Raw genomic sequence first — 22,584 nt, forward strand, 5'->3', positions numbered from 1 at the left:
TTCAGAACCGGGGCAAGTAAGATGCGAGCGGCACGCGTCTGGGCGATCACGTTCTTGACGTGAGGGGCCATGGTGAGGTGGCGGTCTATGGTCACCCCCAGGTATTTCACCATCGGGGACCACTCGATGGCCTGCCCCAGGAGTGTGAGACGCGGCGGCATCAGCACCTTACGGGATATAGCAATCGCCTGGGTCTTCGACACGTTGACTGATAGTCTCCACTTCTTCAGCCATGGAGGGAGAGCCTCTAGGGCGCACTGGGCTTTGTGCGCTGCGTGTGATAGGCGGATGGATGACGTGATGTAGGCAGCGTCGTCGGCATATAGCGCGAGCGTAACGCCCTCGCTGACCGGGATGTCATCGGTGTAGCGCCCATAACACACGGGCGAGAGGCAGCTCCCTTGGGGCACTCCGGCAAGGATGGTGCGGTCGGATGATACGGCGTCTTCTACCGCCACGTGGAAGCGGCGGTCTTCCAGGAAGGTGGCCACAGTCTTGACTACTCGACGCGGAGTAGTAGACGTGGACAGCTTGTAGAGGAGGCCGGGGTGCCATACGCGATCGAACGCCTTCTCCATGTCCAGAAGAACAGCGACCGTGTGCTCCCTCTTGTTGTAAGCTGCTGCAGCAAGGTGCAGCACGCGGGCAAGCTGGAGCGTCGTCGAGTGTTCCGGGCGGAAGCCGAACTGTTCGTCGCGTGGCTGAATGTGGGGCGTCAGGTGAGGCAGAAGCAGCTTCTCGAAAACTTTCGAGATAGTAGGCAGCAGCGTGATGGGTCGATAGCTCTCAGGACGAAGAATATTCTTCCCGGGCTTGGGAATCATGATGACGCGACCCTGCTTCCAGGGGCGCGGGAAGTGGCCGGTCCGCAGGACTCCGGTGAAGAGCCGCGCCAACGTCGCGATGGCTCGCGGGGGCAGGTGGCGCAGCGCCTCGTTCGGTATGCGGTCGGGGCCGGGTGCCTTCTTCAGCGGGGTGCGTCTTATCATCCTCGGGACTTGGCCCGGTGTGAGGATGATGGGATCTTCGTCTGGAGCAATGGACGTGGCGAAGTAGTCCGCCAGGTGCTGCTTTACAGCTGCTTCGTGCTCGGTGTCGTCGGACGGATTCGGTCTGAACTGCGTCTCCAGGTGGTCAGCGAAAATCTCCGCTCGATCTTCTGCGCGGTAACGTGGGGTACCGTCACTGGCGAAAAGAGGGCGGATGGGTGCTGGTCTTCCTGTTACTCTGCGGCACAGACGATGGATGTCGTTCCAGTCCTCACCAGCTGACTCGATGTACTCGAGCCAAGAGTCCTCGGTGTAAGCCGCGAGGCTTTGCGAGATCTTCTCGGCGAGAGAGTTCAGCTGGGACTTCATGGTGGGACATCGTGTGCGCTGGAATTGTCGACGCAGTTTCCTCTTCCTCTCGATGAGGGTCAGGATAAAGGCGGGGATGCTTTGCTTACGGCGCGACTGACTGGCGCCGGTCTCGGCGGAAGAGTCTGTCAGGGCGGCAGTGGCGCATGAGGCGAACTCCTCAGCGAGTCGGTCGACTTCCTCCGCTGTAGTCACGGGGAAGGATGGAGTGTGTTCGCTCATGTAGGTCGCAAAACGATCCCAATCCTGTCGTCGGCGAGGTGAGGGCGGAGCCGTCCGAGTCGGCGTCAAGTCCAGTGTTGCCAAGACGGGCTGGTGGTCAGAAAGGAGATGGTCATCCAGGACGTCCTGCGCGGGCCAGGAAGTCAGGCCGCGTACTACCATAAGGTCGATGACGTCCGGTGTGTGGGCTGCCGTGTACGGGAAGTGCGTGGGGACCTCTGGTCCTAGCACCTCGTATCCTTGGGCTTCTGCATCGGCAAGGAGTCGCTGCCCATCTGGGCAGGTCTTCACGGAGTTCCATGCAGTGTGTTTGCAGTTGAAGTCACCGGCTACAATCGAGGGCAGCGGCGAGTCCAGCAGGTCGTGGACATCAGCCACTGCAAGGCGAGAGCTGGGTGGCTTGTAGAACGCAAACACACGCAGAGGGTGGCGGTCGACGCAGATTTCCACGCCTAAGGCGTATGACGACCGGAGAGTTGTCGGCACTGGCAGCGGCTGGTGGATGACCTGACGCTTCACAAGGACGGCCAGTCCCCGATAGGCGCGTCCGAGTGAAGATGTTTCCTCCTATGGTGCTTCTTATTGCATGGTTACCCTAAACTGTTACTACTACAGCAATCGGGATACTTGCAGGTACTCTGACCTAACCAGTTCATTACGATGCTTCCTCTTTGACAGCCTCAACCCAAGTGAACGAGCCTGTCCAACATTTACCGTGTCCCCACCACCTGCTAAAACTACCGTGTTTTGACATAATGTTAAATCGTGTTCAGTATAATGTTATTTTTCCAACTACCCCTGTATTAATCGGGGTAACATAATAATGTTGTCACGGTATAATTATTATTTAACTGCTATCTTAAATGTAAACATAAATAAATCATGACATTCGGCCATCCAACTTCGTGCATGACTCCGGCGCACGAACCTTCTCACTAAAAGCTAGATCGATTTAAATCTTACACCAACCGTGAAAAATTATTTAAAGCGTCAAAACAGTTTCTAATGAAGTAAATTGAAACTTAACTTATCACAATTGATACATTTACATAATCAGGAAATGTGTTAAATAAAATTATAATGAGATACATGAAAATAATATCATGACATTCGGTCTTCTGTTTCCCCTTGTTCATATAACTTACTACTATGCCGTGACATTAGCATTTTGCTACGTTAATGAAAAATCTTAATACCTGTTGTTAATTTCGTATAACTAAAAAAAAAAAAACAGACAAAGCTCAGTTTTTATTACGTATAAAGTTTGTTTTGGTTTCTCAAAAAACCAAACATTACTTCTGTCCGTTAAAACTTGTCTTTGATTTAATTCAATACCCGTTGTTTTACAGGCAAAAGTGGTTCGACTTCAGCACTATCTGTTTCAGTTCTACATTTAACAATCAAACCTTTCTTGACCCAATATTGTATTATACTACATTGCGTTAATGTAGACTTCATCTTACTCCATTCATGTATTAATCGTTACGTAACGTAGCAACAGGTTAGAGATAATATTTAACCCCTAAATGGCTTTAACTCTGAAGTCGACGTGACAATCTTTATAGTCATTAGTCCTGTGTTCAGCTCAAAACTATTAAGTTCAGTTGAAATTTTACACATTTACAATATTATGTCTCTGGATCCATATCTGCACGTGAAGTGTCAAACTTATATAAACGTATAATTGGATTGTTATAGGTAACAATACCTATAACAATGTTCAAGTTTTTGTACTTTTTTATTTAAAAGGTTGCTCTGATTGTTAATAATACTACTCATTTCATAATGGGTGTTCGTATGACAATAACACACGACAATTTCTTTATTCAAATGCCACCTTGAATAACATCGCTTTCAGAGGCTATTATACAACTCTGCTAGGGGTGATACTAAAGTGTCCTTGAGGTAATTAAATTTTGTGTCTTGAAATTTCAAAGGATGCCAAACATTTTGCAAAAGTTTCAGTTTCAATAATTGGTTGTATTTATACATTAACATAAGATTCCCGTATTCCCGTATACTGCTTTTAAGGTGACTAAAGCACTGCTAGATACGCCTTTGACATCAATGTAAAATGACAAGTGTCAATACTAAAAACTCAAGTTCATTTAATTTAAACAATGATTGAAACTACCAAATCAAATTATTGTCATATCCAATAAAATCCATTTTTTTCTTTATATATATATTTTTTTTTTCTAGGACTACATCTATGCCATAATATATTGTTCATGTCATTGATCGAAGTTCACATTTTTATTAATATTATCTTGCCTTAAACCTCTACGAGCTTTTTTTTTTCTTCCAATATCTTGTATTACTTTTGTAAACAATATAAATTATGACAATTAGCAAACCATAACAGATATATCTTTACTAAAAGGACAATAACCCCAAATGTGCCTCATGGCATTAAGTCCGCCTTTTAATAAATAAGGTTTTCTTTTGTGCAATAAAGATTAAATAAATAACTGTTCTGTCAAACGTATATCTATAGCTTATTTGGGCGTTACTTGTTATTATCGTCAGGTAAATACTATATTAACTAACTATCCTCATTAAGCTTATTACATACAATTTATTGCGTATTTACCTTGTAACGCTACTAATAACTCTACAGATACGTCAAATCTCTATCGTCTATGCACTCTTTTCTCACACATCACTTTTTCATTCGTTTTTTTTATAAATTATACATCGTTTTTTACTACTTCCACTTTTGAATTTCAAGAACTACGTAGCAGTTTAAAACGTTTTCTGGATATCTGTATCTATATTATATAAAGCTGCAGCCCGAACATTAATCGACACGAATTGTTCTCCCGGAAGGAGGCGCGGGGGGGATTCGAGTTTGGTACGGTCGTACAGGGGGCGGTCCGGTGACCTCCGGAAAAATCCGACATCCGGTCTACCGGATCGGGACAGAAAAATGTTTGACGGCCCGGCTAAACGGTGGGAGATAGTGGGGGGGTGCTCGACCAAATGTCACAGAGGACCCCGGGCAGTTTCGGAGGCCGCCATTTTTTTTTCAAAATGGCGGATTCAAAATGGCGGCCGATTTTCAAGTCGGTCCCGGCGCGCTCAAATTTCGGTCACGGAATCTCGGGGCCCTCTAGATCGGTATGAAAAAAAAAAATTTGGAAAAAATCCAAGATGGCGGACACCATGGCCACTTTTATTTTGTATGGCAACTTTTAAACGGTGACAGATAGGTGGGGGGTGCTCGACCAAATGTCATAGAGGGCCCCGAGACGAATGTAATGGCATTTAAAAAAATTCAAAATGGCCGACTCAAAATGGCGCCGAAATTTCAAAACGGTCCGAGAGCGCCGAGAACCGGTATGTGGGTACATATGGGCCCCCGCGTTCGAAAAAAAATTTTTTTTTTTTTTTAGCTCGAAAAAAAATTTGTATGGGATTTTTTTTCGAATCCCCCACATGCTAAACGGTGAGAGATAGGTCGGGGGAGCTCGACCAAATGTCATAGAGGGCTCCGAGTGGAATCTGAATAAGAAAAAAAAAAAATCAAAATGGCCGACTTTTTTTTTTTCTAAAACTTCAAAAAGGTCCGAGCGCTCTGAAATTTTGGTCGCGGTATCTCGAAGCCCCAATGACTCGTACGGAAAAAAAAAATTTTGGAAAAAATCCAAGATGGCGGAAAAATGGCCAGTTTACTTTTGTATGGCAACTCTCAAACGGTGCGTGATAGGTGGGGGGTGCTCGACCAAATGTCATAGAGGGCCCCGAGACAAATAAAACTGCATCAAAAAAAAATTCAAAATGGCCGACTTTTTTTTTTTCTTTTTTTAATGTTGGTCCGAGCGCGCTGAGATTTTGCATGCGGCGAGCCTGGGGGGCCAAGATTACCATATGAAAAAAAGTTTTTTGGAAAAATCCAAAATGGCGGCGGACAGGGGCAAAGTAAAATTTCCAAGTAGGTTAAGCGAGCCCGAAGGGCGAGCTTCAGGCTGGGAGGCCGAAGGCCGACCCCGGCGGAGGGCCGAAGGCCCGGAGCCTTCACCCCGACCCCCAAGCGTGCAACCCCCAGTAACTAAAAGCGAGGCCGAAGGCCGAGCTGCGTGCGTACGGTGCTCCCAAGCGTTCTACCAAGTCGACTGTCTTGATAAGCGGAGCCGGCGGGCCTATGGCCCGACGGCGACGCGTCGAGGCCAGCGAAGGCCGAAGGCCGAGCTCCGCGTAGGGCCGAAGGCCCGAAGCGTCACCTGAGAGGGGGAAGTTGGAGCTTAAACACGACCCAATAGGAAAAGTGTCTTAGACAAGCGAAACGGCGGGCCGAAGGCCAAAGGCCGTAGGCCCGACGTGAGCTTGTCAAGACACTTTTACTATTGGGTCGTGTTTAAGCTCCAACTTCCCGCACTAATCCCGAAGCGAAACCAACCCTCCCCGAGTGTCTTAATAAGCGAAGCGGCGGGCCGAAGGCCCGACGCTGAGCTTCGAAACCCAGCGAAGGCCGAAGGCCGAGCTCCGCGTAGGGCCGAAGGCCCGGAGCGTCCCACTGGTTCGGCCAAGCACGCGAGGCCGAAGGCCGAGCTGCGAGAGTGCGGCCCAAAGCGGAAGTACAACCGCATTACATTTCACCTTTGGAAAACAAATATTCTTTATACTAAAAATAACGGGAAAAATGCATTTATAGAGCGAACCGGTTACAAGTTAACTGTTTTCGAAACCCAGCGAAGGCCGAAGGCCGAGCTCCGCGTAGGGCCGAAGGCACGGAGCGTCCCAATGGATCGCCCAAGCACGCGAGGCCGAAGGCCGAGCTGCGAGAGTGCGGCCCAAAGCGGAAGTACAACCGCATTAACTTTCCCCTTTGGAAAACAAATCTTCTTTATGTTAATAACAACAAAAATAACGGGAAAAGTTATAAAGCGAACCGGCAACAAGTCAACTGTCTTAATAAGCGGAGCCGGCGGGCCGAAGGCCCGACGGCGAAGCGTCGAGGCTAGCGAAGGCCGAAGGCCGAGCTCCGCGTAGGGCCGAAGGCCCGAAGCGTCCCCTTCGAAGCTCGCCAGCGGGGAAGTTGGAGCTTAAACACGACCCAATAGTAAAAGTGTCTTAGACAAGCGAAACGGCGGGCCGGAGGCCGAAGGCCGTAGGCCCGACGTGAGCTTGTCAAGACACTTTTACTATTGGGTCGTGTTTACGCTCCAACTTCCCTTCAACCCCCAAAGTAACTATATTGCGAAGGCCGAAGGCCGAGCTCCGCGTAGGGCCGAAGGCCCGGAGCGTCCCATTGGATCGCCCATGCACGCGAGGCCGAAGGCCGAGCTGCGGGAGTGCGTGCTCGCACGCGGACCATTCCTTGCAAGCAAAGGTACAACTGCTTTACCTTTTCCCTTTGGAAAACAAACTTTTTCACTAAAACAACGGCAACAACAACAAACACTACAACAACAACACATTAACAACAACACCAACAACAGCACCACGCACACCGCGGGGCCCTCGGGTCCCACGCACCATGCAAAATTCTAACTGCTTTACCTTTTCCCTTTGGAAAACAAACTTTACACCTCTACTCTAAACCTACAACAACAACTCATCAACAACAACACTAACAACAGCACCAACTACAAAAACAGCAATACCAACTACAGCACCATGCACACCGCGGGGCCCACGGGCCCCGCGCACCAAGCAAAATCTAGTCTATATTATATAAAGCTGCAGCCCGAACGTGAATTGACGCGAATTGATCTCCCGGAAGGAGGCGCGGGGGGGATTCGAGTTTGGTACGGTCGTACAGAGGGCGGTCCGGTGACCTCCGGAAAAATCTGACATTCGGTCTACCGGATCGGGACAGAAAAATGTTTGACGGCCCGGCTAAACGGTGGGAGATAGTGGGGGGGTGCTCGACCGAATGTCACAGAGGACCCTGGGCAGTTTCGGAGGCCGCCATTTTTTTTTTCAAAATGGCGGATTCAAAATGGCGGCCGATTTTCATGTCGGTCCCGGCGCGCTCAAATTTCGGTCACGGAATCTCGGGGCCCTCTAGATCGGTAAGGAAAAAAAAAATTTGGAAAAAATCCAAGATGGCGGACACCATGGCCACTTTTATTTTGTATGGCAACTTTTAAACGGTGACAGATAGGTGGGGGGTGCTCGACCAAATGTCATAGATGGCCCCGAGACAAATGGAATGGCATTTAAAAAAATTCAAAATGGCCGACTCGAAATGGCGCCGAAATTTCAAAACGGTCCGAGAGCGCCGAGAACCGGTATGTGGGTACATATGGGCCCCCGCATTCGAAAAAAAATTTTTTTTTTTTTTTAGCTCGAAAAAAAATTTGTATGGGATTTTTTTTCGAATCCCCCACATGCTAAACGGTGAGAGATAGGTCGGAGGAGCTCGACCAAATGTCATAGAGGGCTCCGAGTGGAATCTGAATAAGAAAAAAAAAATTCAAAATGGCCGACTTTTTTTTTTTCTAAAACTTCAAAAAGGTCCGAGCGCTCTGAAATTTTGGTCGCGGTATCTCGGAGCCCCAATGACTCGTACGGAAAAAAAAAATTTTGGAAAAAATCCAAGATGGCGGAAAAATGGCCAGTTTACTTTTGTATGGCAACTCTCAAACGGTGCGTGATAGGTGGGGGGTGCTCGACCAAATGTCATAGAGGGCCCCAAGACAAATAAAACTGCATCAAAAAAAAATTCAAAATGGCCGACTTTTTTTTTTTCTTTTTTAATGTTGGTCCGAGCGCGCTGAGATTTTGCATGCGGCGAGCCTGGGGGCCAAGATTACTATATGAAAAAAAGTTTTTTGGAAAAATCCAAAATGGCGGTGGACAGGGGCAAAGTAAAATTTCCAAGTAGGTTAAGCGAGCCCGAAGGGCGAGCTTCAGGCTGGGAGGCCGAAGGCCGACCCCGGCGGAGGGCCGAAGGCCCGGAGCCTTCACCCCGACCCCCAAGCGTGCAACCCCCAGTAACTAAAAGCGAGGCCGAAGGCCGAGCTGCGTGCGTACGGTGCTCCCAAGCGTTCTACCAAGTCGACTGTCTTGATAAGCGGAGCCGGCGGGCCGACGGCCCGACGGCGACGCGTCGAGGCCAGCGAAGGCCGAAGGCCGAGCTCCGCGTAGGGCCGAAGGCCCGAAGCGTCACCTGAGAGGGGGAAGTTGGAGCTTAAACACGACCCAATAGGAAAAGTGTCTTAGACAAGCGAAACGGCGAGCCGAAGGCCAAAGGCCGTAGGCCCGACGTGAGCTTGTCAAGACACTTTTACTATTGGGTCGTGTTTAAGCTCCAACTTCCCGCACTAATCCCGAAGCGAAACCAACCCTCCCCGAGTGTCTTAATAAGCGAAGCGGCGGGCCGAAGGCCCGACGCTGAGCTTCGAAACCCAGCGAAGGCCGAAGGCCGAGCTCCGCGTAGGGCCGAAGGCCCGGAGCGTCCCACTGGTTCGGCCAAGCACGCGAGGCCGAAGGCCGAGCTGCGAGAGTGCGGCCCAAAGCGGAAGTACAACCGCATTACATTTCACCTTTGGAAAACAAATATTCTTTATACTAAAAATAACGGGAAAAATGCATTTATAGAGCGAACCGGTTACAAGTTAACTGTTTTAATAAGCGAAGCGGCGGGCCGAAGGCCCGACGCTGAGCTTCGAAACCCAGCGAAGGCCGAAGGCCGAGCTCCGCGTAGGGCCGAAGGCACGGAGCGTCCCATTGGATCGCCCAAGCACGCGAGGCCGAAGGCCGAGCTGCGAGAGTGCGGCCCAAAGCGGAAGTACAACCGCATTAACTTTCCCCTTTGGAAAACAAATCTTCTTTATATTAATAACAACAAAAATAACGGGAAAAGTTATAAAGCGAACCGGCAACAAGTCAACTGTCTTAATAAGCGGAGCCGGCGGGCCGAAGGCCCGACGGCGAAGCGTCGAGGGTAGCGAAGGCCGAAGGCCGAGCTCCGCGTAGGGCCGAAGGCCCGAAGCGTCCCCTTCGAAGTTCGCCAGCGGGGAAGTTGGAGCTTAAACACGATCCAATAGTAAAAGTGTCTTAGACAAGCGAAACGGCGGGCCGGAGGCCGAAGGCCGTAGGCCCGACGTGAGCTTGTCAAGACACTTTTACTATTGGGTCGTGTTTACGCTCCAACTTCCCTTCAACCCCCAAAGTAACTATATTGCGAAGGCCGAAGGCCGAGCTCCGCGTAGGGCCGAAGGCCCGGAGCGTCCCATTGGATCGCCCAAGCACGCGAGGCCGAAGGCCGAGCTGCGGGAGTGCGTGCTCGCACGCGGACCATTCCTTGCAAGCAAAAGTACAACTGCTTTACCTTTTCCCTTTGGAAAACACAAACTTTTACACCTAAACAACAGCAACAACAACAAACACTACAACAACAACACATAAACAACAATATTAATAACAACATACGCAAGGCCGAGTGCATGCTCGCACGCGCAACAAAAGTACAACTGCAACACTTCTTCCCTTTGGAAAACAAACTTTTTCACTCAAACAACGGCACCTACAACAATAACTCATCAACAACAACATCAACAACAGCACCAACTACAAAAACAACAATACCAACTACAGCACCATGCACACCGCGGGGCCCACGGGCCCCGCGCACCAAGCAAAATCTAGTCATATTTTTATACTTTCAACTTGCGAAATATGACCATGTACATTTGCGTTCAACTCAATTATCTTATCTGTCCCGTCGTAATTATCTAACTTTAACATCGCTACTAACTGATGCTGTTACAACGCATACTCCCATAGGTACTACAAGTACAAATTATATTGAATCGTTCGAACTGAACACCGCGTTTGCTAAGTTTCAAACGTTAGTTATGTAAATATAACTTCCAACCAATTCTAGATAATCACCATTCAATCTGCAAACAAAAGATTCGTCTCTCTATTGGTCTTTCTGAATAATTGTTCCTTTATCTTCCCTGTTTCCCTACGTAATCTATATTTAGGGCAATTATCATCATCTACACTCAAGTGCCTACTTTTTTTCACTTGTTAGCCTTTGTCACAAATCCCATGGATACAACAAATCGTTTGCAATATGTCCGATCTGTTGTTTACTTTACAATCTCGACTACTCAAAATCTGTTTACCTGAGATACTCTTGTACTGTCTGAAGTCTACTCTATACTATATTTGTTCTATATTTAAGTCGTACAGTAAAACATATTTATTATACTATAACATTTGGTATTTTGGTAATCTCCATAGGTAGGTATACATATGCTTATATAGGCACTATCCTGTTACTGTTTATTTGTTAGCACTTATCACTTCAACATTATGCGTCCATCTGCATTCATTAGTTTTATTAATAATAATTAGTTTTATTTAACGGAATATCTCGTTTAATCCATGATAATTACCTCTGATCTCTTATTTAATGCATTTCTATACATTTAACACCTTTTTATTCGAATAATAATTAAAGTTACTTAAAAATTATGATAGTTAGAACTTCGTGTGCATAAAATATACTCATACAACAATGTCTCTATTGTCTAATGTCTGTACAATATCTCAAAATGCAATATGAATATCGTCTAATCTATCGAAACATGAAAATAATTAACAATTATTTAAAATTTCACATATATATATATAAAGATATTTCTTCTAATACTGATCATCAACAACATCGAGTTAATTATCCCAAAAGTTTAATCAATTTCACGAACTCGCTGTCACAAGAGTTTGCGACTCAAAAATTCAGTCAAAAACACTAAACATCCATAGCCAATATAAGATGTCAAATGTTATCACAATTTCATTTTACTATTTTTAATACTATCATATTTAGCTTGTTGGATACTAAAAAGGAGCTACAACTCTAACACATGTATCTTTCCTCAAGACTGCGTATAAGTAGTCATTTAGTCAACTATGTTGTTCTGAGTGGATTAAATTGAACAAAAGTTTATTTTTACATCGATAAAGCGACGTGTATACTATAATATTTACAAAAGCTCAACTAAACATGGATAGGTTTATTAGCATCCACTTCATTTGATAAACTCCTGATCATCAGGTAACTCGAATCAGTCAATCGTGTCATGTCTTTTAAGTATTTGATAGGATACAATCATCTTTCTATACTCCTATTTTGTTCCATATTCCTCTCGATATCAATTATAAAGAAACAGCTGTATGTTATAACATACCCAATCTCTCTGCTCTATTGTTTTTGTCTTTTTTCAATAATTTTAATAATTCCTTTCTTTTACTACGTTCAACACTTATCTATTAGTTATCCTATTGTTCGAACATATGCGTTAAATTTTTTCAGGCATCATATTTTCAAATCTTCTATTATCCTCTATCTTGTCGCCTCTCTTTTTTTAACTGTTTGGGTCATTATTTACGTTTCTGTTTCTCATTTCACTATCGACTCACAAGAGATCACGAATTGTTCTACTATAAGTAAGCTAACAAACTACAGCAAACTTTTGCAATACTGTTTCGTGTCTTAATTATTGGTTGCATTAAGAAAACCCAGAATTCATTTATGAAAATACTACTAGCTTGTAGTTAATTTCATGTTCAAACTGGGTAACTTGATACTTTAGTCTGTAATGACATCACCTGTACACAGTTTGTCAATAAAATATTTCTATTCTATTTTAACTATGCATTTTGTCCACCTCTCAAAAAGATTACTCACACTGCTCTGGTCTATCCATTATAAGTCTCTTTATCCCGTCAAATGACAATTAATTTCTGTTATATTTATCAATCTCGTATAAACTTTCAATATCTTTTTCTCTAGTATATCGGCTTCTGCTTACCTACCTAAGTACCTCGATACTTTTCAATTTCCTGCTTAAAGGCAAATCTCTTTACTCGAAAGAAAGAAAGAAAACCTCGATCTGTGTTAGAACTCGGTCACTTTACGTACTTGCTACTGTATCATTACTCACGACGGTTTAAATTTCTGCAGTTCAGTTTTGGATCACTATATCAAACTCAAGAGCCTTAATCAATGCTCAAGCATTAAACGCATTCATGTTCAATTACGTTCTTCATCTGGCTCAACACCCGAAATTCAAACAACTGTTTTTTCGCAGAAAAAGAGAAAAACTTCCCCAAATTCTAACAATTTTTTTTGTAAAAAATATTAATTGTAACACACATTTCAATCGAACAATAGTCACAGACATACAGTATCTGTTCTCTATGTACAACTTGTCTCTCTTTTCATTTTAGCATCTATTAATAGTATTAACCATTTCAATCGGACAATGCTCACACACATACAATATGTTTTCTATGTATAACTTATCTCTCTTTTCATTTTACCATCTATCATTAGGTAGATGTAAACCATTAGGTTTTGTTATACTTTTTTTTTTACTTCATTTCATAAAATAAAATATTTAATACTCTGTATTATAGAATTTAACGGAGATCAAACTTGATTTCGATCTAACTTGTAATCAAGACGCTGTCTTACATTTTACCCACTTATACTTTATATTCTCTTCTCACAAGGCCACTGTAAATTCAATATCTAAAAAAATCGCGTAAGTATATCTCCACACACGACAGTCGTGAAACTGCCAGCGTCGATAAAAATCTATAATTCTTATCTTCATAAGAGTGTAATTTCACTAATTCATCCTTCGTTTGATTCATCTCTTCAAAATTTGAGGGTTATTTTAATTTCAACCATATATAAAATAAAAAAATATATGAACCATTTCAAGAGAACGAACGTTCGCTACAAACGTTCCGTTTTTTTCATATTTCACTTACAGCTCTCACAAGTCACTATTGTGATTCTGTATCTCCGTTTAATCAATACATACGTATGCTTGTTGGAATTAAAAATCAATATAAGCTACAAATTACTTTTTTTTATTATCATTCCATCAATAACCAGTTGCATTCTCGTCATCGTACTAAATACTGTAATTATTACTTGCAATGTCACGTTAGAATATAATTTATGAACAATCAAAGAAAAGATTAGTCATCTTATTTGGACTAAAAAAAACATCCGTCGCGTTCTCGCGACCACCATAGTCAAATCTTTAGCAACTAGTCATACAGAATTCACCATTCGCACATTCGCATTTTATAATTCGCAATTTCAATGTGTACACTTCCGTCAAAAAACAAACAATTTCATCTAATTCTCAATCATCCGTGACGAACCCTCACGTCAAACAAAAATAAAATATTAAGATGTACTCTCACGTACTTTAATGTTTACTTTCCTTGACGCACGCTCACTTCACACAAAAATCAAATTTCAGATGTACTCTCACGTCAAATAACTTCTAACTACCTTGACGTATGCTCATGTCAAATAAAAAACAATTTCCTTGACGTGCTCTCACGATAAACAAAAATCAAATTTAAAACGCACGCTCACATCAAATAAAAATCAAATTTAAGACGCACTCTCTCGTCAAATAATTTTCAACTTCCTTGACGCACACTCACGTCAAGTACAAATCATATTTCAGACGAACTCTCACGTCAAAAAATTTCCTACTTCCATGACGCATGCTCACGTCAATCGATAATCAAATTTTAGACGCACTCTCACGTCCAACAAAAGTTAAATAACTTGATTGAACAATAGTTATTTGTACAACAAGAAAGCAAAGTTTGATATTTCTTCGAGTGCTTGTTTTGATTGTATAATAAAATACGTAAAATATGGTGTTTTTATTAAATTTTAAACTTTTATTTCATTAATTAATTATTACGAATGAAGACTCGTAGGGTGTTTTGGAACGATGCGGTCTGACTTATTTCGGGGGTCTATTATAAACCGTCAATATACCGTTGAATTACGTATGCACTTTTTTTGTTCAAATATTCCGAACTTGTATTAGGCCCCGCTCGTTGAAATGACATTCGACTCTAAAGGTCACTTGAATGTTATTTTGTCTCACTCGGTGAGCAAAATGTGATTTTGCTCACTGTTTTTAAGCAGCAAATTACCCTTGTTCGAGCTGCTGACGTGATAAAATATTTTCATCAGTGAAACAAACAAATTCGTTATAAATTATATTTCTTTCGCTCTTTGTTGTCTTTCACAAAACTATCATCTGGCACTGACACTGAATAGTTCTGTATACAACAAACTCTCAATACTCGCTCTCATGCTATATGCATATATTATTTATTATTGTCATACAAAAACTTGAGTTAACTTCTCTTAAGTTACCTTCGCTTATGTTAAGCTACCATAATGCTCTCTCACATTATTATTATATATCGTGTACCTGCGTAACTTTAAATCATACTAGTAGACCATATGATTGACCAGCAATTTTACACAGACTCTGCATGAAGTTTAATTATCATAACTTCTTTCCAAGTTCTATATTGTCGTTTAATACTAAATAAGTGATTTAGAATCAATGCATTTAAATTTACACACTGTCAAAATCCATTGTCACATTATACATAAGTATAGTGTCATTTAACCCAATTAAATTATCTCATTAATAAAATAAAAAAAAGGATTGTCTATTTCAGGCTTCTAGCCCATAACAAATCTCTTTATGTTTCATTAAGATCTCTTAGATACGCTCATTTAAAATTACTAGTACCTGGGCGACCGAGCTCCGCTCGGCTACAACTATCCATTGCAATATGGTGGCGTATAATAGGTGATAATCTACATAAACTTAAAAAGTAAAATGTGAACTGACAATTATTATTATTTACAATCGAATTCAACCTTACAGCACTTGTCACAGAGTAACGCCATCTATTGCCAATTTCTCTTATTACATAGCTCATTTTTTTACCAAACCAAACCTTTTCAAAACAATAAAAATAAAAATTATATATAAACTTGAACATATAAAAAAAAACAAAGGTTAGTCAACGGGCGAGATTCGAACCCGTAACACTCGTTTCTAGCCGTCCGCGTCCCAACCCGCCGGACCAGACGGACAGTGGCCAGCAACACGAAATCAGCGACCACATTCTGCGTCGAAAGAAAAACGCATGAAAACTCGAAAACACGCGCCTTTCCAAACACAAGACTAATCTAGACCGACTGTACACCCCCAAAAACCCTCATATACCAAATTTCAGCGAAATCGCCAGAGCCGTTTCCGAGACCACAGAAAACTATATATATATACAAGAATTTCTCGTTCAAAGGTATAAGATAATGCAACGTCAGAACGTTATGTCGAACTATCATCTTCTAATTTACATACGCTCATGTAAATTTACCATAATGTACGCTCACATTATGAAGAACTATCATCATCTAATTTACTTACACTCAAGTAAATTTACATAATGTACGCTCACATTATGAAAAACTATCATCATCCAATTTACATACGCTCATGTAAATTTACCATAATGTACGCTCACATTATGAAAAACTATCATCATCCAATTTACATACGCTCATGTAAATTTACCGTAATGTACGCTCTCATTATGAAGTACTATCATCTAATTTACATACGCTCATGTAAATTTACCATAATGTACGCTCACATTATGAATCTGCTATTCTATTTATCTCATCTTTCACGTCCAAACTCTTAATATTACTCATGTTATTAAAACTACATAAGTATATACTACACAAAACGCTTGTTTACGTTGTTGTACACTAGCTTACTTTAAATAAGTATCTGTATTTACTTATATTTTTATGCTAGCCCGCTTTCAACTGTAAGGCTTTCATTAGCATAAATAAACTATGAGTCTCATACAATTTTAGCTAAATTGGAGTAAAATTTACAGATAACATGTGTAACACTGTCACCTGTATAACACTGTCACTGCCACCATTAAACGTAGGTATTTATTTCGACAAAAATATGTCTATGAATAGGTACTTATTATTTCGCATTTTAGTGCTGTCCAACGAGGTATTCTATTTTACTACTACCAATTCACTGATTTCGTATAGATTTAACTAAAACTGCTGCATTTAACATAAATCATGACGTGTACAACAATGAAATACATAAATGCTTTTAAAAATTCTTATCAAAGAAAAAATATATATAGGAAAGCATAACCTACTCCATGTGTGAAAATGACAAAACTAATTTATTTCTGGTCATGATGCCTCATATACTGATGTCTTAAAGGAACTTTGATTATCATAATATATATTTAATTAACTTTCTTGGGCCATCATATGATTTACAACAATCATTTAATATTATCTGTCTAAATTATCATAAATTCATTATCTATCACAATAAACTACCAGCCAATTTATTGTTTTCAGTTGCTTGCAAAGAAGTGGTAAGATATACTTCTTAATGACTATTTTTACTCACGAGTTTTAAAGCTACCTGCAACTTCATCATGCATTTTTTTAAATTGCTAATACATATAATAGTTACTTACAAGCAGTCGCCAAAAACATATATCTGAAGCATGTAAATCGTCCTAAACTCATGAAATAAAATACTTTTTATTTCTATAACTTACGTTTCATAAAACTTAGGAATCAAAATAAATCTCAAAATCCCAATGTGGGTTAGTGGTACGTTAACACTTCTGATTTATAGTGCTTCTTATTGCATGGTTACCCTAAACTATTACTACTACAGCAATCGGGATACTTGCAGGTACTCTGACCTAACCAGTTCATTACGATGCTTCCTCTTTGACAGCCTCAACCCAAGTGTACGAGCCTGTCCAACATTTACCGTGTCCCCACCACCTGCTAAAACTACCGTGTTTTGACATAATGTTAAATCGTGTTCAGTATAATGTTATTTTTCCAACTACCCCTGTATTAATCGGGGTAACATAATAATGTTGTCACGGTATGATTATTATTTAACTGCTATCTTAAATGTAAACATAAATAAATCATGACACATACTAAGCAACTTTCATGGGATCAACCCTGAAATAGCGAAAAAAAATTGGCATTTCATACATTTTGCTGATTTGATGTTGAAATGTATTCCTATGGGAGTCTTTTTTTTTCCGCGGTTTCAGTGTTGGTCCCATAGTAAAAGCGCCATCTACCCTATATATCTACGAGTAAACTACTACTTACTCTAATCTAATTTCTTTATATATGGAAACTAGTAACAGAAATAGATTTACATATATTATTTGAATGTTCCTCTCAAATTTCGTGTTATTTTAGAATGTCGATTTAAAATGGGAGCGTAAATCTTGGTTTGTGTAGTCGCGGGTAGGCGCTAGTTTCGTTATAATCTAAAAAGAATGCTTGTGGAGTTTTCTATCTATTGTTTGAATATGTTCGCTGATATTATTATCAGTATCGATTTTCCGTTTACAGTGCTTTCAATGCTCTGTCCATAGCGCCCGCCTCAAGTGCTCCGATGACGTCAGCGGTCAACATTTCAACATAGCTTCCATATAATTTATGTTGATGCACACCGTTACGAGCTTTCGGTTTTACAGCCACTGTTCTACTAGTACTATTATGGGAATTATGACACTGACGTGACTAAACATTATTTCGTTTTTACCCCGTATTTATATTCACGGAGATTACAAGCAGTGAAACCGATTTGAAACAAATTAAACACAAAAAGTTACGTTTACAGAAAGTATTTGAATTAGTGGTTTTTTGGTTATATATTTGTGATATGACATTTTAAATTTATTTTTTTGTAATGTCATTGACTATATATTTGTACGCTTGCATACAAGCTAGATATATGAAAGTAAACACAATATATTGTAACATCCCTATACTGTAATTAAAATCAGAGATTATTTATTAACATTAATACATACTAATATTAATAAATAATTTCCGTTGTTTTTAAATATCGTTCACGATTTAAAAATATATTTATATTTATTTGTTTCTTAATGTTTCAGTTAAATACAATTTAAATTGCTTATAAGATATCTATCTGACTAACAAATGTGGTCCACTGAGTTATCTGAATAAATAATGATTTTGCACGTTTTTTATTTATTTCAGGTTAGTCCGTGACCTCAAGGGCTGAAAACAGCTTAAATCATTGGTAAGTACATTATAAATATAGTGTACCTACGTAAAATATTTCAATAAGTACCTAGATCACGCGGAAACAGCATAAACATGTACGTATAATGTATCAATGGATAAGCTTTGTTTTTACGGTAGTAATCGATGATTCAAAAGTAGTGATCGATCACATTTGTTCGCTCAGATTTACGATCCAAAATAAAATCTATTCGTGATGGAATGTTAGCAACAGGTGTACGAGTACCTATTATTTTTCTCACAACTTCATCTAGGCACACAGCTACATGTCTTAATTCGACATCTGAAACAGGCAAGGTATCATCATCATTGGCCACAGCATCTTTGGATAGTTGCAGCGACTAAGGAGGTATTTTGAAGAAGTAGTCTACAGCCGACATCGACTAAGTACGATGACTGTATAGACCAATGGCCGATCGGCATTTCTTGCCACATTGATCACACATGTGTCTTCTACTGGGGTGGTCCAGTAGCTCTACGAGTTCGTTTCTGCTTGAGTTGGTCCAGCCAGTGCTCGTCGTGATTTGCCATGCCTTCCCGCAGGTTACGACGCCACTCCGGTCCCATCCCCGCCACGATGACGTCAATGGCTTCGACATACCTATTAATAACAAAGAACGTATCTATTAGGTTCTGGTTTTCTAGGATAGCGGTGCCATCATATAGCGGCCGTATTTAGAAGTATGAAAGCAGAGCTTTAGAGAAATTTTTGGTCCTTAGAATTAAAAGTAGATATCCTTGTGTAAGTACAATATACATGACTTTTAAAATATTTGCCTAAAATGGTGGAAAAAAGCACATAATCAGTATAAGCGGTATCACACATTTAAGTAGCTAACACCGGACCGATCCGAACTTTAAGATACGTCAAACATTTGCTAAAGATACAATAATAATAATAATTCAGCCTATATACGTCCCACTGCTGGGCACTGGCCTCCTCTCATACGCGAGAGGGCTTGAGCTATAGTCCCCACGCTAGCCCAATGCGGATTGACTTCACATACACCTTTGAAGTTATTCGCTTCGATGTATGCAGGTTTTCTTACGATGTTTTTCTTCACCGAAAAGCTAGTGGTAAATGTCAAATGAGTATATAAGTTCCGAAAAAGACATTGGTATGAGCCAGGATTTGAACCCGCGACCTCCGGATTGAAAGTCGGACGTCACACTCCGATCCACTCGGCCACCACCACTTTTTTAAAAGATACGATGTAGATAAGATATGTCAGTGTCAGAAGTGAACGTTGCTTTAAACAAAAACGTCACTTTTGACACTGACATATCCAATTCATATCGTATCTTTAGGAAATTGTTGACGTATCTTAAAGTTCGAATCGTGCCGTGCTAGTAGCTAGTATTATATCGTAAACGAAAATTACTGTTTTACATACATAATATAACTCTCTAGCTTCCGATCTCTTTGATATCAGGAATAATTTAACCTGATTGTGACAAACAAGTTAATGGGAATGTTAATATATATAAAGGCAAACGCATAAAGGGGAATTTGAATTAACGATACTATTTAATTGCCCTTAAGAGGGAAGTATACCACGTACTCGTATCATACAAGTATCATACAAAAAGAGAACTTGAATGTCATTCATTGGATTTCAAGTTCTCTCTAAAATTTGCAATGCAAAAGAAATTTTTTTTTTTTTAAAGTGAAACCTAAAACCTAGATATATTATGCTTAAGCGATGGGCATCAAAATCAAAGTGATTTGTTAAGATTTCGTTAGTGGAAACCGTTTTCTCCCGAAATGGATATTTCAAAGTAAAAGTACCGTTGTTTCGTTAGGTTTACAAAGCTGTTCTTACCTCTTAAGAACCCGTATAATACATTGTGCGGATGTGCGGATTACTGCGGATTGATTAAATTCCAAGGTGCGTCTGAGTATATCTGGCTAACAAACCGCGAATTCAGTTTTTTAGGTAAGACTAAAAACTTTCACCCAAATTTCTTAAAAGTGATCATCTAATCACAGCAGTAAGTACTTCATTATATCAAGGAATTTAATTTACAGTGTAAGCGCGCACGCCCACGCCGCAGCATGACGCAAAAGCAATACGACTGCATTTGCAGTAACAAATGTTAACGTAGCGGTACTTTCATCAAATCTTGACGCACATTCTTGAATGGTCAGTTCAGTGTGGCATCGTCTCAAGGAAACACTATACATCCCTACATATCCCCGCCAATGCGCAAGCACTAGATTGACCTGTCCGAAGTTTGAAGAGCGTCTGAAGTTGACGTTCAGATATCAATTGCAGCTGCATTACTGTTGCGAACTGTCAATTTGACATGATCGTCACCTTTCCTGTTAATTTGTACACTCGATTTCATTTTCAGTAGGCACAATTGTGTCGAGCCAAAGAGATAGCAAAGTGTGCCATCGCCATGGGAGTCAGCCTCAAGCCTTTAATTACAAAGCAATTCGGCAGCCCCAATAATTACCTACTGTCTCGCAATAAGATCCGATTGTAAGAATGCCAATATATCGGCAACTTCCCCTTTCATTAAGTACGTTCTGTAAGAGGGTGAAGTGACGTTAGGGAATTTACTCAGAGGCAACGGAGAAGACAAATTGCGAAAAAGATTACGCAATCGAACATTTTCGCGAGCTAATTTGTTCAATAGGGGTTTATTTAATTGTTCTGAAGTTTTTTGTTTATCTTTTGTTGGAAGGAATTTTTGTTTGAATCAATATATCTGCTGACCTTTTATTAGCCGGGTGCGTCTTATGATATGTGGTACGCACTTTTGGTACAATTTCAATGTACAAAATATTCTAAAAATATAATAAGTTTTAGATTTTACATTTCGCAATTACGTCTAACAGATACATTAATTAATTTCATTTAATACTACTCTAATCTAATCTAATACTAGTATAACCATAATTAAATACGTATAAAAATACAATATGGAGCAACATCTACAGAGTACCGATCTGAATAATCTCGTCAGTAAAAAAAGGTTAAATTAAAACTGTGAGACTGCGACCCCCCATACGAAATAACATGTACCAGAAAAGTAGATCGGTAAGAAATTCCACCCATCAGAAAAAACATGTTAACAAAGAAGTAGATTAGGTTAGCAATGCGAATCTTCACAAAAATTCTGCTAGATGAAAATAAGGGTAACTTAGGTTAGAACTGCGACACGAATGAACTGCCACCTGAAAAGTAGATTAGGTTGTAGAATGAACTGTCGCCTGCGGTATTTCCGGACCGATACGACCTTCAAACCTTCAAGAAAAGAGCGTACTCCCATCTTAAAGGCCGGCAACGCACTTACAACCCCTCTGGTGTTGCAGGTGTCCATGGGCGGCGGTAATCGCTTACCATCAGGTGATCCGTCTGCTCGTTTGCGTCTTCTACCATAAAAAAAGGTAAGGTTCGACTTGCGATCCCCACCATAAAGGAACAGCTACCAGAAAATGAGGTTAATAGGTTAACAATGCTGCCCATCACAAGAGTCACGCTAACTGAAAAGTCAGTTAGGTTAGAACTGCGACGAGGTCCACGCGAAGAATCAGCTAAGTAGGCCTGGGTAGGAAAGAGTTTGAACCTTATTAACATTTTGACAATTTTATTTTTGTAAAAGTTTTTTTTAAGGTTGAGATAATGTAATAGTTATCGATAACAGGATGTGAAAAAAAAAAACATTTTTATTTATTTATTGTTATTTTCCCCACTATAAACAAAAAACCAGAAACCCTTGCATATTATTATCATTGCTCCGAACAGGTAAGTATATTGACAAATAAAAAGTAAAAATATACATGTCTGTTCGATATCTTTGACACAAATTCACTCCATAGAAGCGTTAAATCTAATCAAACGCAATAAAAAAATACCAGTATATAAATCGATATAAAAATTTAATCATGCGAAAAACAGCGTGATATTGCCATGAAAAATGTAAAGACTCATTCAATATTCATATTTAATCACCAAAGGTAAATTGTATTACGTTTATTCGGCGCATGATCAAAATCCGGGCGTGTAAATAACATAATATTCCTGCTTAGTGTTGGTAAGT

The 22,584-nt window shown here is 40.8% G+C and overlaps 2 protein-coding genes across 3 annotated transcripts in view; both read left to right on the plus strand.

Moving 5' to 3' along the window:
- The window catches only part of LOC133526357 (neuropeptide CCHamide-2 receptor-like), a 213,162-nt gene that overhangs the window by 66,170 nt on the left and 124,408 nt on the right, over positions 1-22,584 (plus strand). The window lies entirely within an intron of this gene.
- The window catches only part of LOC133526358 (uncharacterized), a 68,265-nt gene continuing 65,885 nt past the window's right edge, over positions 20,205-22,584 (plus strand). The window contains exon 1 of the mRNA XM_061862951.1: positions 20,205-21,890. The gene's annotated coding sequence lies outside the window, so the exon portion shown is untranslated. The remainder of the gene's footprint in view (positions 21,891-22,584) is intronic.

The sequence above is a fragment of the Cydia pomonella genome, chromosome 16 (genome assembly GCF_033807575.1).
Source record: "Cydia pomonella isolate Wapato2018A chromosome 16, ilCydPomo1, whole genome shotgun sequence".
NCBI classification, from domain to species: Eukaryota; Metazoa; Arthropoda; class Insecta; order Lepidoptera; family Tortricidae; genus Cydia; species Cydia pomonella.